At 44.9% G+C, this 14,216-nt stretch overlaps 22 non-coding genes across 22 annotated transcripts; 14 read left to right on the forward strand and 8 right to left on the reverse strand.

The window, feature by feature from the left end:
• Nucleotides 1–80: 80 nt before the first annotated feature.
• Nucleotides 81–152, reverse strand: trnad-guc (transfer RNA aspartic acid (anticodon GUC)). The gene has a single exon. It is a non-coding gene; the product is annotated as a tRNA-Asp (tRNA).
• Nucleotides 153–913: 761 nt separating this feature from the next.
• trnam-cau (transfer RNA methionine (anticodon CAU)) lies at nucleotides 914–986 on the forward strand. Its single transcript has one exon. It is a non-coding gene; the product is annotated as a tRNA-Met (tRNA).
• A 583-nt stretch (nucleotides 987–1,569) lies between these two features.
• Nucleotides 1,570–1,651, forward strand: trnas-uga (transfer RNA serine (anticodon UGA)). Its single transcript has one exon. It is a non-coding gene; the product is annotated as a tRNA-Ser (tRNA).
• Nucleotides 1,652–2,055: 404 nt separating this feature from the next.
• Nucleotides 2,056–2,127, reverse strand: trnad-guc (transfer RNA aspartic acid (anticodon GUC)). Its single transcript has one exon. It is a non-coding gene; the product is annotated as a tRNA-Asp (tRNA).
• Nucleotides 2,128–2,889: 762 nt separating this feature from the next.
• trnam-cau (transfer RNA methionine (anticodon CAU)) lies at nucleotides 2,890–2,962 on the forward strand. The gene has a single exon. It is a non-coding gene; the product is annotated as a tRNA-Met (tRNA).
• Nucleotides 2,963–3,545: 583 nt separating this feature from the next.
• On the forward strand, nucleotides 3,546–3,627 carry trnas-uga (transfer RNA serine (anticodon UGA)). Its single transcript has one exon. It is a non-coding gene; the product is annotated as a tRNA-Ser (tRNA).
• Nucleotides 3,628–4,031: 404 nt separating this feature from the next.
• On the reverse strand, nucleotides 4,032–4,103 carry trnad-guc (transfer RNA aspartic acid (anticodon GUC)). The gene has a single exon. It is a non-coding gene; the product is annotated as a tRNA-Asp (tRNA).
• Nucleotides 4,104–4,864: 761 nt separating this feature from the next.
• trnam-cau (transfer RNA methionine (anticodon CAU)) lies at nucleotides 4,865–4,937 on the forward strand. The gene has a single exon. It is a non-coding gene; the product is annotated as a tRNA-Met (tRNA).
• A 583-nt stretch (nucleotides 4,938–5,520) lies between these two features.
• Nucleotides 5,521–5,602, forward strand: trnas-uga (transfer RNA serine (anticodon UGA)). Its single transcript has one exon. It is a non-coding gene; the product is annotated as a tRNA-Ser (tRNA).
• A 403-nt stretch (nucleotides 5,603–6,005) lies between these two features.
• On the reverse strand, nucleotides 6,006–6,077 carry trnad-guc (transfer RNA aspartic acid (anticodon GUC)). Its single transcript has one exon. It is a non-coding gene; the product is annotated as a tRNA-Asp (tRNA).
• A 762-nt stretch (nucleotides 6,078–6,839) lies between these two features.
• Nucleotides 6,840–6,912, forward strand: trnam-cau (transfer RNA methionine (anticodon CAU)). Its single transcript has one exon. It is a non-coding gene; the product is annotated as a tRNA-Met (tRNA).
• Nucleotides 6,913–7,495: 583 nt separating this feature from the next.
• trnas-uga (transfer RNA serine (anticodon UGA)) lies at nucleotides 7,496–7,577 on the forward strand. The gene has a single exon. It is a non-coding gene; the product is annotated as a tRNA-Ser (tRNA).
• A 403-nt stretch (nucleotides 7,578–7,980) lies between these two features.
• trnad-guc (transfer RNA aspartic acid (anticodon GUC)) lies at nucleotides 7,981–8,052 on the reverse strand. Its single transcript has one exon. It is a non-coding gene; the product is annotated as a tRNA-Asp (tRNA).
• A 762-nt stretch (nucleotides 8,053–8,814) lies between these two features.
• On the forward strand, nucleotides 8,815–8,887 carry trnam-cau (transfer RNA methionine (anticodon CAU)). Its single transcript has one exon. It is a non-coding gene; the product is annotated as a tRNA-Met (tRNA).
• Nucleotides 8,888–9,470: 583 nt separating this feature from the next.
• Nucleotides 9,471–9,552, forward strand: trnas-uga (transfer RNA serine (anticodon UGA)). The gene has a single exon. It is a non-coding gene; the product is annotated as a tRNA-Ser (tRNA).
• Nucleotides 9,553–9,956: 404 nt separating this feature from the next.
• Nucleotides 9,957–10,028, reverse strand: trnad-guc (transfer RNA aspartic acid (anticodon GUC)). The gene has a single exon. It is a non-coding gene; the product is annotated as a tRNA-Asp (tRNA).
• A 761-nt stretch (nucleotides 10,029–10,789) lies between these two features.
• Nucleotides 10,790–10,862, forward strand: trnam-cau (transfer RNA methionine (anticodon CAU)). The gene has a single exon. It is a non-coding gene; the product is annotated as a tRNA-Met (tRNA).
• Nucleotides 10,863–11,445: 583 nt separating this feature from the next.
• Nucleotides 11,446–11,527, forward strand: trnas-uga (transfer RNA serine (anticodon UGA)). Its single transcript has one exon. It is a non-coding gene; the product is annotated as a tRNA-Ser (tRNA).
• Nucleotides 11,528–11,931: 404 nt separating this feature from the next.
• Nucleotides 11,932–12,003, reverse strand: trnad-guc (transfer RNA aspartic acid (anticodon GUC)). Its single transcript has one exon. It is a non-coding gene; the product is annotated as a tRNA-Asp (tRNA).
• A 763-nt stretch (nucleotides 12,004–12,766) lies between these two features.
• trnam-cau (transfer RNA methionine (anticodon CAU)) lies at nucleotides 12,767–12,839 on the forward strand. Its single transcript has one exon. It is a non-coding gene; the product is annotated as a tRNA-Met (tRNA).
• Nucleotides 12,840–13,422: 583 nt separating this feature from the next.
• On the forward strand, nucleotides 13,423–13,504 carry trnas-uga (transfer RNA serine (anticodon UGA)). Its single transcript has one exon. It is a non-coding gene; the product is annotated as a tRNA-Ser (tRNA).
• A 404-nt stretch (nucleotides 13,505–13,908) lies between these two features.
• On the reverse strand, nucleotides 13,909–13,980 carry trnad-guc (transfer RNA aspartic acid (anticodon GUC)). Its single transcript has one exon. It is a non-coding gene; the product is annotated as a tRNA-Asp (tRNA).
• Between the last annotated feature and the right edge of the window lie 236 nt (nucleotides 13,981–14,216).

The following is a 14,216-nucleotide window of genomic DNA, read 5'->3' on the forward strand; positions in this document are numbered from 1 at the left end:
TCTTGTTTCAGGTAAAAGAAAAAGTGCCACATTCTTTCATGGCCGGTCACTGGTTGCTCCGCCTTGCGCTAAAAGAGGGTCTCCCCGTCGGGGAATCGAACCCCGGTCTTCCGCGTGACAGGCGGAGATACTATCCACTATACTAACGAGGACACGTGCTGTGTCTCGCAGTGATGCTGAGTCAGGTGACGTGCACTTGTCCCCTTGATTTTAAAGTACTCTGAATCATTGTGCCTGCAAGGAGGTGGTAAAAAGAACACATTGTGGTGATATTGACTCACTGTTGCCACTCCTCTTTTACCATCGTCAGTTTGTGGACTTATGATAGGAAAAACTCAAAGAATCTTGGTGACCTACAGGTTTGATTCATCTGCCTTCCTAGTTAAGTCATGCGAACCATTTGCTGCAAAATTGGCTTTAGCTACATTGGCAATTCATTTTGTCTTCGTATTCCAGTGCATTGTAGCGAACTGCAATATCCATCTTAGATCAACTGAGATTTTGCATTTCTCTCTTTCCCACATGCAAGTTCTGAATTTCTTGGCACACATTACTGCTTTGCATCTACTAAAAGCACTCCAGAGAAAGCTTCACTTCATACCTTCATGAGGTAGCTGTCGTTTGTACTTGTATTTTGGTGGTATTTTTGTTTTTTTTTGTTTGTGTGCGTTGTTTGTCTACTCTTGGAACATCCTGTGATTGTTTAGGGTAGGATTAGAGTTTAATTACGTTGGCCTCAGATTCTGGTTAATTCCAGGCTTCTTGTGCTAAGCTTGTTGTTTGTTAGCTGTTGTTGGCAGTAATTAGTTGCTGCAGGTGCACTTGCCGCCATGCTCCAAGGAGTGAATTGGGGGCGGATACATTTTTTCTCCAGCTTTGTTAGTTCTTCCTCAGCCTCGCTTCTTCTTTCCTAGCCTCGTTAGCGCAGTAGGTAGCGCGTCAGTCTCATAATCTGAAGGTCGTGAGTTCGACCCTCACACGGGGCAGCAGAAGCTTTTTGAAAAGATTGACGAGCCCCCAAAAGATGCTCAAACGCTCTTTCCTTATTCACTCGCATGCTAAGCACACCCCCTACCTGAAAATAGTATTGGCACATGACTCTTACAGGTCATCCCTAGTTGATTCAAGCTGTGCTTTTTCTTTTGTAAATTCGCGTGTACACAGCAAGTTGTGTTGCATCCAATTCAATTCTCTCCACTGACCGTTCAGTCAATACCTTGATGGCGTCTGTATTGACACCTCTACTGAGACATCAAGCTGCCTCTTTGGAGCATGTTCGCTCCCAGATCAAACTGCAGTGTCGTGGTGCCAACACAGAATAATGGACCACGTCGGACACTTTTCACTTTTGATTCTTTTTGATTCACTTTTGATGACACGCTTTTGAATACCTGATCACCTGGAATTGGTACCAGCTTGAAGTTAATAGTGAGTAGACTTATGGAGATTCATTTATTTGAATTTTCTTCTCAAGCCATTTGCAACTCAGAAGCAATGACACTTGTGCACTCATCATTGAGCTTGAGGAAGTCCAAGGAATTGATCTCTATGTTACTCTCGCTCCGCCGAGCTGCGATGGCCGAGAGGTTAAGGCGTTGGACTTGAAATCCAATGGGGTTTCCCCGCGCAGGTTCGACTCCTGCTTGCAGCGTGAGTGTCTTGTTGGGCGTGTGGAAAGAGAGAGTGTGCTCTCTTCCTGCTAGCCAGTTTTAAATATGCTTCTCATGCCATTTGCAACTTTGTGCTGCCAAACTTTAGCAGTCCTAACTGATCCTGAAATAGTCCCAGGAATTGAGTTACAAATGGCTGCTTCGTCGTTACAATGTGTTGGCATGGAAATGCAGTGGGGTCTCTTGCAGCGTAGAGGATTAACTTGCCTCTCTAATGTGATTTGTGATGAGACCTTATGCCACCAGTGGGGAGAGCTCGCACTCACAGGTGCTTCATCCAAAGATCTTCATGCAACATAGCGATGTCTTGTTTCAGGTAAAAGAAAAAGTGCCACATTCTTTCATGGCCGGTCACTGGTTGCTCCGCCTTGCGCTAAAAGAGGGTCTCCCCGTCGGGGAATCGAACCCCGGTCTTCCGCGTGACAGGCGGAGATACTATCCACTATACTAACGAGGACACGTGCTGTGTCTCGCAGTGATGCTGAGTCAGGTGACGTGCACTTGTCCCCTTGATTTTAAAGTACTCTGAATCATTGTGCCTGCAAGGAGGTGGTAAAAAGAACACATTGTGGTGATATTGACTCACTGTTGCCACTCCTCTTTTACCATCGTCAGTTTGTGGACTTATGATAGGAAAAACTCAAAGAATCTTGGTGACCTACAGGTTTGATTCATCTGCCTTCCTAGTTAAGTCATGCAAACCATTTGCTGCAAAATTGGCTTTAGCTACATTGGCAATTCATTTTGTCTTTGTATTCCAGTGCATTGTACCGAACTGCAATATCCATCTTAGATCAACTGAGATTTTGCATTTCTCTCTTTCCCACATGCAAGTTCTGAATTTCTTGGCACACATTACTGCTTTGCATCTACTAAAAGCACTCCAGAGAAAGCTTCACTTCATACCTTCATGAGGTAGGTGTCGTTTGTACTTGTATTTTGGTGGTATTTTTGTTTTTTTTTTGTTTGTGTGCGTTGTTTGTCTACTCTTGGAACATCCTGTGATTGGTTAGGGTAGGATTAGAGTTTAATTACGTTGGCCTCAGATTCTGGTTAATTCCAGGCTTCTTGTGCTAACCTTGTTGTTTGTTAGCTGTTGTTGGCAGTAATTAGTTGCTGCAGGTGCACTTGCCGCCATGCTCCAAGGAGTGAATTGGGGGCGGATACATTTTTTCTCCAGCTTTGTTAGTTCTTCCTCAGCCTCGCTTCTTCTTTCCTAGCCTTGTTAGCGCAGTAGGTAGCGCGTCAGTCTCATAATCTGAAGGTCGTGAGTTCGACCCTCACACGGGGCAGCAGAAGCTTTTTGAAAAGATTGACGAGCCCCCAAAAGATGCTCAAACGCTCTTTCCTTATTCACTCGCATGCTGAGCACACCCCCTACCTGAAAATAGTATTGGCACATGACTCTTACAGGTCATCCCTAGTTGATTCAAGCTGTGCTTTTTCTTTTGTAAATTCGCGTGTACACAGCAAGTTGTGTTGCATCCAATTCAATTCTCTCCACTGACCGTTCAGTCAATACCTTGATGGCGTCTGTATTGACACCTCTACTGAGACATCAAGCTGCCTCTTTGGAGCATGTTTGCTCCCAGATCAAACTGCAGTGTCGTGGTGCCAACACAGAATAATGGACCACGTCGGACACTTTTCACTTTTGATTCTTTTTGATTCACTTTTGATGACACGCTTTTGAATACCTGATCACTTGGAATTGGTACCAGCTTGAAGTTAATAGTGAGTAGACTTATGGAGATTCATTTATTTGAATTTTCTTCTCAAGCCATTTGCAACTCAGAAGCAATGACACTTGTGCACTCATCATTGAGCTTGAGGAAGTCCAAGGAATTGATCTCTATGTTACTCTCGCTCCGCCGAGCTGCGATGGCCGAGAGGTTAAGGCGTTGGACTTGAAATCCAATGGGGTTTCCCCGCGCAGGTTCGACTCCTGCTTGCAGCGTGAGTGTCTTGTTGGGCGTGTGGAAAGAGAGAGTGTGCTCTCTTCCTGCTAGCCAGTTTTAAATATGCTTCTCATGCCATTTGCAACTTTGTGCTGCCAAACTTTAGCAGTCCTAACTGATCCTGAAATAGTCCCAGGAATTGAGTTACAAATGGCTGCTTCGTCGTTACAATGTGTTGGCATGGAAATGCAGTGGGGTCTCTTGCAGCGTAGAGGATTAACTTGCCTCTCTAATGTGATTTGTGATGAGACCTTATGCCACCAGTGGGGAGAGCTCGCACTCACAGGTGCTTCATCCAAAGATCTTCATGCAACATAGCGATGTCTTGTTTCAGGTAAAAGAAAAAGTGCCACATTCTTTCATGGCCGGTCACTGGTTGCTCCGCCTTGCGCTAAAAGAGGGTCTCCCCGTCGGGGAATCGAACCCCGGTCTTCCGCGTGACAGGCGGAGATACTATCCACTATACTAACGAGGACACGTGCTGTGTCTCGCAGTGATGCTGAGTCAGGTGACGTGCACTTGTCCCCTTGATTTTAAAGTACTCTGAATCATTGTGCCTGCAAGGAGGTGGTAAAAAGAACACATTGTGGTGATATTGACTCACTGTTGCCACTCCTCTTTTACCATCGTCAGTTTGTGGACTTATGATAGGAAAAACTCAAAGAATCTTGGTGACCTACAGGTTTGATTCATCTGCCTTCCTAGTTAAGTCATGCGAACCATTTGCTGCAAAATTGGCTTTAGCTACATTGGCAATTCATTTTGTCTTCGTATTCCAGTGCATTGTAGCGAACTGCAATATCCATCTTAGATCAACTGAGATTTTGCATTTCTCTCTTTCCCACATGCAAGTTCTGAATTTCTTGGCACACATTACTGCTTTGCATCTACTAAAAGCACTCCAGAGAAAGCTTCACTTCATACCTTCATGAGGTAGCTGTCGTTTGTACTTGTATTTTGGTGGTATTTTTGTTTTTTTTTGTTTGTGTGCGTTGTTTGTCTACTCTTGGAACATCCTGTGATTGTTTAGGGTAGGATTAGAGTTTAATTACGTTGGCCTCAGATTCTGGTTAATTCCAGGCTTCTTGTGCTAAGCTTGTTGTTTGTTAGCTGTTGTTGGCAGTAATTAGTTGCTGCAGGTGCACTTGCCGCCATGCTCCAAGGAGTGAATTGGGGGCGGATACATTTTTTCTCCAGCTTTGTTAGTTCTTCCTCAGCCTCGCTTCTTCTTTCCTAGCCTCGTTAGCGCAGTAGGTAGCGCGTCAGTCTCATAATCTGAAGGTCGTGAGTTCGACCCTCACACGGGGCAGCAGAAGCTTTTTGAAAAGATTGACGAGCCCCCAAAAGATGCTCAAACGCTCTTTCCTTATTCACTCGCATGCTAAGCACACCCCCTACCTGAAAATAGTATTGGCACATGACTCTTACAGGTCATCCCTAGTTGATTCAAGCTGTGCTTTTTCTTTTGTAAATTCGCGTGTACACAGCAAGTTGTGTTGCATCCAATTCAATTCTCTCCACTGACCGTTCAGTCAATACCTTGATGGCGTCTGTATTGACACCTCTACTGAGACATCAAGCTGCCTCTTTGGAGCATGTTCGCTCCCAGATCAAACTGCAGTGTCGTGGTGCCAACACAGAATAATGGACCACGTCGGACACTTTTCACTTTTGATTCTTTTTGATTCACTTTTGATGACACGCTTTTGAATACCTGATCACCTGGAATTGGTACCAGCTTGAAGTTAATAGTGAGTAGACTTATGGAGATTCATTTATTTGAATTTTCTTCTCAAGCCATTTGCAACTCAGAAGCAATGACACTTGTGCACTCATCATTGAGCTTGAGGAAGTCCAAGGAATTGATCTCTATGTTACTCTCGCTCCGCCGAGCTGCGATGGCCGAGAGGTTAAGGCGTTGGACTTGAAATCCAATGGGGTTTCCCCGCGCAGGTTCGACTCCTGCTTGCAGCGTGAGTGTCTTGTTGGGCGTGTGGAAAGAGAGAGTGTGCTCTCTTCCTGCTAGCCAGTTTTAAATATGCTTCTCATGCCATTTGCAACTTTGTGCTGCCAAACTTTAGCAGTCCTAACTGATCCTGAAATAGTCCCAGGAATTGAGTTACAAATGGCTGCTTCGTCGTTACAATGTGTTGGCATGGAAATGCAGTGGGGTCTCTTGCAGCTTAGAGGATTAACTTGCCTCTCTAATGTGATTTTGATGAGACCTTATGCCACCAGTGGGGAGAGCTTGCACTCACAGGTGCTTCATCCAAAGATCTTCATGCAACATAGTGATGTCTTGTTTCAGGTAAAAGAAAAAGTGCCACATTCTTTCATGGCCGGTCACTGGTTGCTCCGCCTTGCGCTAAAAGAGGGTCTCCCCGTCGGGGAATCGAACCCCGGTCTTCCGCGTGACAGGCGGAGATACTATCCACTATACTAACGAGGACACGTGCTGTGTCTCGCAGTGATGCTGAGTCAGGTGACGTGCACTTGTCCCCTTGATTTTAAAGTACTCTGAATCATTGTGCCTGCAAGGAGGTGGTAAAAAGAACACATTGTGGTGATATTGACTCACTGTTGCCACTCCTCTTTTACCATCGTCAGTTTGTGGACTTATGATAGGAAAAACTCAAAGAATCTTGGTGACCTACAGGTTTGATTCATCTGCCTTCCTAGTTAAGTCATGCAAACCATTTGCTGCAAAATTGGCTTTAGCTACATTGGCAATTCATTTTGTCTTCGTATTCCAGTGCATTGTACCGAACTGCAATATCCATCTTAGATCAACTGAGATTTTGCATTTCTCTCTTTCCCACATGCAAGTTCTGAATTTCTTGGCACACATTACTGCTTTGCATCTACTAAAAGCACTCCAGAGAAAGCTTCACTTCATACCTTCATGAGGTAGCTGTCGTTTGTACTTGTATTTTGGTGGTATTTTTGTTTTTTTTTTGTTTGTGTGCGTTGTTTGTCTACTCTTGGAACATCCTGTGATTGGTTAGGGTAGGATTAGAGTTTAATTACGTTGGCCTCAGATTCTGGTTAATTCCAGGCTTCTTGTGCTAAGCTTGTTGTTTGTTAGCTGTTGTTGGCAGTAATTAGTTGCTGCAGGTGCACTTGCCGCCATGCTCCAAGGAGTGAATTGGGGGCGGATACATTTTTTCTCCAGCTTTGTTAGTTCTTCCTCAGCCTCGCTTCTTCTTTCCTAGCCTCGTTAGCGCAGTAGGTAGCGCGTCAGTCTCATAATCTGAAGGTCGTGAGTTCGACCCTCACACGGGGCAGCAGAAGCTTTTTGAAAAGATTGACGAGCCCCCAAAAGATGCTCAAACGCTCTTTCCTTATTCACTCGCATGCTAAGCACACCCCCTACCTGAAAATAGTATTGGCACATGACTCTTACAGGTCATCCCTAGTTGATTCAAGCTGTGCTTTTTCTTTTGTAAATTCGCGTGTACACAGCAAGTTGTGTTGCATCCAATTCAATTCTCTCCACTGACCGTTCAGTCAATACCTTGATGGCGTCTGTATTGACACCTCTACTGAGACATCAAGCTGCCTCTTTGGAGCATGTTCGCTCCCAGATCAAACTGCAGTGTCGTGGTGCCAACACAGAATAATGGACCACGTCGGACACTTTTCACTTTTGATTCTTTTTGATTCACTTTTGATGACACGCTTTTGAATACCTGATCACCTGGAATTGGTACCAGCTTGAAGTTAATAGTGAGTAGACTTATGGAGATTCATTTATTTGAATTTTCTTCTCAAGCCATTTGCAACTCAGAAGCAATGACACTTGTGCACTCATCATTGAGCTTGAGGAAGTCCAAGGAATTGATCTCTATGTTACTCTCGCTCCGCCGAGCTGCGATGGCCGAGAGGTTAAGGCGTTGGACTTGAAATCCAATGGGGTTTCCCCGCGCAGGTTCGACTCCTGCTTGCAGCGTGAGTGTCTTGTTGGGCGTGTGGAAAGAGAGAGTGTGCTCTCTTCCTGCTAGCCAGTTTTAAATATGCTTCTCATGCCATTTGCAACTTTGTGCTGCCAAACTTTAGCAGTCCTAACTGATCCTGAAATAGTCCCAGGAATTGAGTTACAAATGGCTGCTTCGTCGTTACAATGTGTTGGCATGGAAATGCAGTGGGGTCTCTTGCAGCTTAGAGGATTAACTTGCCTCTCTAATGTGATTTTGATGAGACCTTATGCCACCAGTGGGGAGAGCTTGCACTCACAGGTGCTTCATCCAAAGATCTTCATGCAACATAGTGATGTCTTGTTTCAGGTAAAAGAAAAAGTGCCACATTCTTTCATGGCCGGTCACTGGTTGCTCCGCCTTGCGCTAAAAGAGGGTCTCCCCGTCGGGGAATCGAACCCCGGTCTTCCGCGTGACAGGCGGAGATACTATCCACTATACTAACGAGGACACGTGCTGTGTCTTGCAGTGATGCTGAGTCAGGTGACGTGCACTTGTCCCCTTGATTTTAAAGTACTCTGAATCATTGTGCCTGCAAGGAGGTGGTAAAAAGAACACATTGTGGTGATATTGACTCACTGTTGCCACTCCTCTTTTACCATCGTCAGTTTGTGGACTTATGATAGGAAAAACTCAAAGAATCTTGGTGACCTACAGGTTTGATTCATCTGCCTTCCTAGTTAAGTCATGCGAACCATTTGCTGCAAAATTGGCTTTAGCTACATTGGCAATTCATTTTGTCTTCGTATTCCAGTGCATTGTAGCGAACTGCAATATCCATCTTAGATCAACTGAGATTTTGCATTTCTCTCTTTCCCACATGCAAGTTCTGAATTTCTTGGCACACATTACTGCTTTGCATCTACTAAAAGCACTCCAGAGAAAGCTTCACTTCATACCTTCATGAGGTAGGTGTCGTTTGTACTTGTATTTTGGTGGTATTTTTGTTTTTTTTTTGTTTGTGTGCGTTGTTTGTCTACTCTTGGAACATCCTGTGATTGGTTAGGGTAGGATTAGAGTTTAATTACGTTGGCCTCAGATTCTGGTTAATTCCAGGCTTCTTGTGCTAAGCTTGTTGTTTGTTAGCTGTTGTTGGCAGTAATTAGTTGCTGCAGGTGCACTTGCCGCCATGCTCCAAGGAGTGAATTGGGGGCGGATACATTTTTTCTCCAGCTTTGTTAGTTCTTCCTCAGCCTCGCTTCTTCTTTCCTAGCCTCGTTAGCGCAGTAGGTAGCGCGTCAGTCTCATAATCTGAAGGTCGTGAGTTCGACCCTCACACGGGGCAGCAGAAGCTTTTTGAAAAGATTGACGAGCCCCCAAAAGATGCTCAAACGCTCTTTCCTTATTCACTCGCATGCTGAGCACACCCCCTACCTGAAAATAGTATTGGCACATGACTCTTACAGGTCATCCCTAGTTGATTCAAGCTGTGCTTTTTCTTTTGTAAATTCGCGTGTACACAGCAAGTTGTGTTGCATCCAATTCAATTCTCTCCACTGACCGTTCAGTCAATACCTTGATGGCGTCTGTATTGACACCTCTACTGAGACATCAAGCTGCCTCTTTGGAGCATGTTTGCTCCCAGATCAAACTGCAGTGTCGTGGTGCCAACACAGAATAATGGACCACGTCGGACACTTTTCACTTTTGATTCTTTTTGATTCACTTTTGATGACACGCTTTTGAATACCTGATCACTTGGAATTGGTACCAGCTTGAAGTTAATAGTGAGTAGACTTATGGAGATTCATTTATTTGAATTTTCTTCTCAAGCCATTTGCAACTCAGAAGCAATGACACTTGTGCACTCATCATTGAGCTTGAGGAAGTCCAAGGAATTGATCTCTATGTTACTCTCGCTCCGCCGAGCTGCGATGGCCGAGAGGTTAAGGCGTTGGACTTGAAATCCAATGGGGTTTCCCCGCGCAGGTTCGACTCCTGCTTGCAGCGTGAGTGTCTTGTTGGGCGTGTGGAAAGAGAGAGTGTGCTCTCTTCCTGCTAGCCAGTTTTAAATATGCTTCTCATGCCATTTGCAACTTTGTGCTGCCAAACTTTAGCAGTCCTAACTGATCCTGAAATAGTCCCAGGAATTGAGTTACAAATGGCTGCTTCGTCGTTACAATGTGTTGGCATGGAAATGCAGTGGGGTCTCTTGCAGCGTAGAGGATTAACTTGCCTCTCTAATGTGATTTGTGATGAGACCTTATGCCACCAGTGGGGAGAGCTCGCACTCACAGGTGCTTCATCCAAAGATCTTCATGCAACATAGCGATGTCTTGTTTCAGGTAAAAGAAAAAGTGCCACATTCTTTCATGGCCGGTCACTGGTTGCTCCGCCTTGCGCTAAAAGAGGGTCTCCCCGTCGGGGAATCGAACCCCGGTCTTCCGCGTGACAGGCGGAGATACTATCCACTATACTAACGAGGACACGTGCTGTGTCTCGCAGTGATGCTGAGTCAGGTGACGTGCACTTGTCCCCTTGATTTTAAAGTACTCTGAATCATTGTGCCTGCAAGGAGGTGGTAAAAAGAACACATTGTGGTGATATTGACTCACTGTTGCCACTCCTCTTTTACCATCGTCAGTTTGTGGACTTATGATAGGAAAAACTCAAAGAATCTTGGTGACCTACAGGTTTGATTCATCTGCCTTCCTAGTTAAGTCATGCGAACCATTTGCTGCAAAATTGGCTTTAGCTACATTGGCAATTCATTTTGTCTTCGTATTCCAGTGCATTGTACCGAACTGCAATATCCATCTTAGATCAACTGAGATTTTGCATTTCTCTCTTTCCCACATGCAAGTTCTGAATTTCTTGGCACACATTACTGCTTTGCATCTACTAAAAGCACTCCAGAGAAAGCTTCACTTCATACCTTCATGAGGTAGGTGTCGTTTGTACTTGTATTTTGGTGGTATTTTTGTTTTTTTTTGTTTGTGTGCGTTGTTTGTCTACTCTTGGAACATCCTGTGATTGGTTAGGGTAGGATTAGAGTTTAATTACGTTGGCCTCAGATTCTGGTTAATTCCAGGCTTCTTGTGCTAAGCTTGTTGTTTGTTAGCTGTTGTTGGCAGTAATTAGTTGCTGCAGGTGCACTTGCCGCCATGCTCCAAGGAGTGAATTGGGGGCGGATACATTTTTTCTCCAGCTTTGTTAGTTCTTCCTCAGCCTCGCTTCTTCTTTCCTAGCCTCGTTAGCGCAGTAGGTAGCGCGTCAGTCTCATAATCTGAAGGTCGTGAGTTCGACCCTCACACGGGGCAGCAGAAGCTTTTTGAAAAGATTGACGAGCCCCCAAAAGATGCTCAAACGCTCTTTCCTTATTCACTCGCATGCTAAGCACACCCCCTACCTGAAAATAGTATTGGCACATGACTCTTACAGGTCATCCCTAGTTGATTCAAGCTGTGCTTTTTCTTTTGTAAATTCGCGTGTACACAGCAAGTTGTGTTGCATCCAATTCAATTCTCTCCACTGACCGTTCAGTCAATACCTTGATGGCGTCTGTATTGACACCTCTACTGAGACATCAAGCTGCCTCTTTGGAGCATGTTCGCTCCCAGATCAAACTGCAGTGTCGTGGTGCCAACACAGAATAATGGACCACGTCGGACACTTTTCACTTTTGATTCTTTTTGATTCACTTTTGATGACACGCTTTTGAATACCTGATCACCTGGAATTGGTACCAGCTTGAAGTTAATAGTGAGTAGACTTATGGAGATTCATTTATTTGAATTTTCTTCTCAAGCCATTTGCAACTCAGAAGCAATGACACTTGTGCACTCATCATTGAGCTTGAGGAAGTCCAAGGAATTGATCTCTATGTTACTCTCGCTCCGCCGAGCTGCGATGGCCGAGAGGTTAAGGCGTTGGACTTGAAATCCAATGGGGTTTCCCCGCGCAGGTTCGACTCCTGCTTGCAGCGTGAGTGTCTTGTTGGGCGTGTGGAAAGAGAGAGTGTGCTCTCTTCCTGCTAGCCAGTTTTAAATATGCTTCTCATGCCATTTGCAACTTTGTGCTGCCAAACTTTAGCAGTCCTAACTGATCCTGAAATAGTCCCAGGAATTGAGTTACAAATGGCTGCTTCGTCGTTACAATGTGTTGGCATGGAAATGCAGTGGGGTCTCTTGCAGCTTAGAGGATTAACTTGCCTCTCTAATGTGATTTGTGATGAGACCTTATGCCACCAGTGGGGAGAGCTTGCACTCACAGGTGCTTCATCCAAAGATCTTCATGCAACATAGTGATGTCTTGTTTCAGGTAAAAGAAAAAGTGCCACATTCTTTCATGGCCGGTCACTGGTTGCTCCGCCTTGCGCTAAAAGAGGGTCTCCCCGTCGGGGAATCGAACCCCGGTCTTCCGCGTGACAGGCGGAGATACTATCCACTATACTAACGAGGACACGTGCTGTGTCTCGCAGTGATGCTGAGTCAGGTGACGTGCACTTGTCCCCTTGATTTTAAAGTACTCTGAATCATTGTGCCTGCAAGGAGGTGGTAAAAAGAACACATTGTGGTGATATTGACTCACTGTTGCCACTCCTCTTTTACCATCGTCAGTTTGTGGACTTATGATAGGAAAAACTCAAAGAATCTTGGTGACCTACAGGTTTGATTCATCTGCCTTCCTAGTTAAGTCATGCGAACCATTTGCTGCAAAATTGGCTTTAGCTACATTGGCAATTCATTTTGTCTTCGTATTCCAGTGCATTGTAGCGAACTGCAATATCCATCTTAGATCAACTGAGATTTTGCATTTCTCTCTTTCCCACATGCAAGTTCTGAATTTCTTGGCACACATTACTGCTTTGCATCTACTAAAAGCACTCCAGAGAAAGCTTCACTTCATACCTTCATGAGGTAGGTGTCGTTTGTACTTGTATTTTGGTGGTATTTTTGTTTTTTTTTTTGTTTGTGTGCGTTGTTTGTCTACTCTTGGAACATCCTGTGATTGGTTAGGGTAGGATTAGAGTTTAATTACGTTGGCCTCAGATTCTGGTTAATTCCAGGCTTCTTGTGCTAAGCTTGTTGTTTGTTAGCTGTTGTTGGCAGTAATTAGTTGCTGCAGGTGCACTTGCCGCCATGCTCCAAGGAGTGAATTGGGGGCGGATACATTTTTTCTCCAGCTTTGTTAGTTCTTCCTCAGCCTCGCTTCTTCTTTCCTAGCCTCGTTAGCGCAGTAGGTAGCGCGTCAGTCTCATAATCTGAAGGTCGTGAGTTCAACCCTCACACGGGGCAGCAAAAGCTTTTTGAAAAGATTGACGAGCCCCCAAAAGATGCTCAAACGCTCTTTCCTTATTCACTCGCATGCTGAGCACACCCCCTACCTGAAAATAGTATTGGCACATGACTCTTACAGGTCATCCCTAGTTGATTCAAGCTGTGCTTTTTCTTTTGTAAATTCGCGTGTACACAGCAAGTTGTGTTGCATCCAATTCAATTCTCTCCACTGACCGTTCAGTCAATACCTTGATGGCGTCTGTATTGACACCTCTACTGAGACATCAAGCTGCCTCTTTGGAGCATGTTCGCTCCCAGATCAAATTGCAGTGTCGTGGTGCCAACACAGAATAATGGACCACGTCGGACACTTTTCACTTTTGATTCTTTTTGATTCACTTTTGATGACACGCTTTTGAATACCTGATCACCTGGAATTGGTACCAGCTTGAAGTTAATAGTGAGTAGACTTATGGAGATTCATTTATTTGAATTTTCTACTCAAGCCATTTGCAACTCAGAAGCAATGACACTTGTGCACTCATCATTGAGCTTGAGGAAGTCCAAGGAATTGATCTCTATGTTACTCTCGCTCCTCCGAACTGCGATGGCCTAGAGGTTAAGGCGTTGGACTTGAAATCCAATGGGGTTTCCCCGCGCAGGTTCGACTCCTGCTTGCAGCGTGAGTGTCTTGTTGGGAGTGTGGAAAGAGAGAGTGTGCTCTCTTCCTGCTAGCCAGTTTTAAATATGCTTCTCATGCCATTTGCAACTTTGTGCTGCCAAACTTTAGCAGTCCTAACTGATCCTGAAATAGTCCCAGGAATTGAGTTACAAATGGCTGCTTCGTCGTTACAATGTGTTGGCATGGAAATGCAGTGGGGTCTCTTGCAGCTTAGAGGATTAACTTGCCTCTCTAATGTGATTTGTGATGAGACCTTATGCCACCAGTGGGGAGAGCTTGCACTCACAGGTGCTTCATCCAAAGATCTTCATGCAACATAGTGATGTCTTGTTTCAGGTAAAAGAAAAAGTGCCACATTCTTTCATGGCCGGTCACTGGTTGCTCCGCCTTGCGCTAAAAGAGGGTCTCCCCGTCGGGGAATCGAACCCCGGTCTTCCGCGTGACAGGCGGAGATACTATCCACTATACTAACGAGGACACGTGCTGTGTCTCGCAGTGATGCTGAGTCAGGTGACGTGCACTTGTCCCCTTGATTTTAAAGTACTCTGAATCATTGTGCCTGCAAGGAGGTGGTAAAAAGAACACATTGTGGTGATATTGACTCACTGTTGCCACTCCTCTTTTACCATCGTCAGTTTGTGGACTTATGATAGGAAAAACTCAAAGAATCTTGGTGACCTACAGGTTTGATTCATCTGCCTTCCTAGTTAAGT

This window comes from Brachyhypopomus gauderio, unplaced genomic scaffold (assembly GCF_052324685.1).
Source record: "Brachyhypopomus gauderio isolate BG-103 unplaced genomic scaffold, BGAUD_0.2 sc174, whole genome shotgun sequence".
Lineage (NCBI taxonomy): Eukaryota > Metazoa > Chordata > Actinopteri > Gymnotiformes > Hypopomidae > Brachyhypopomus > Brachyhypopomus gauderio.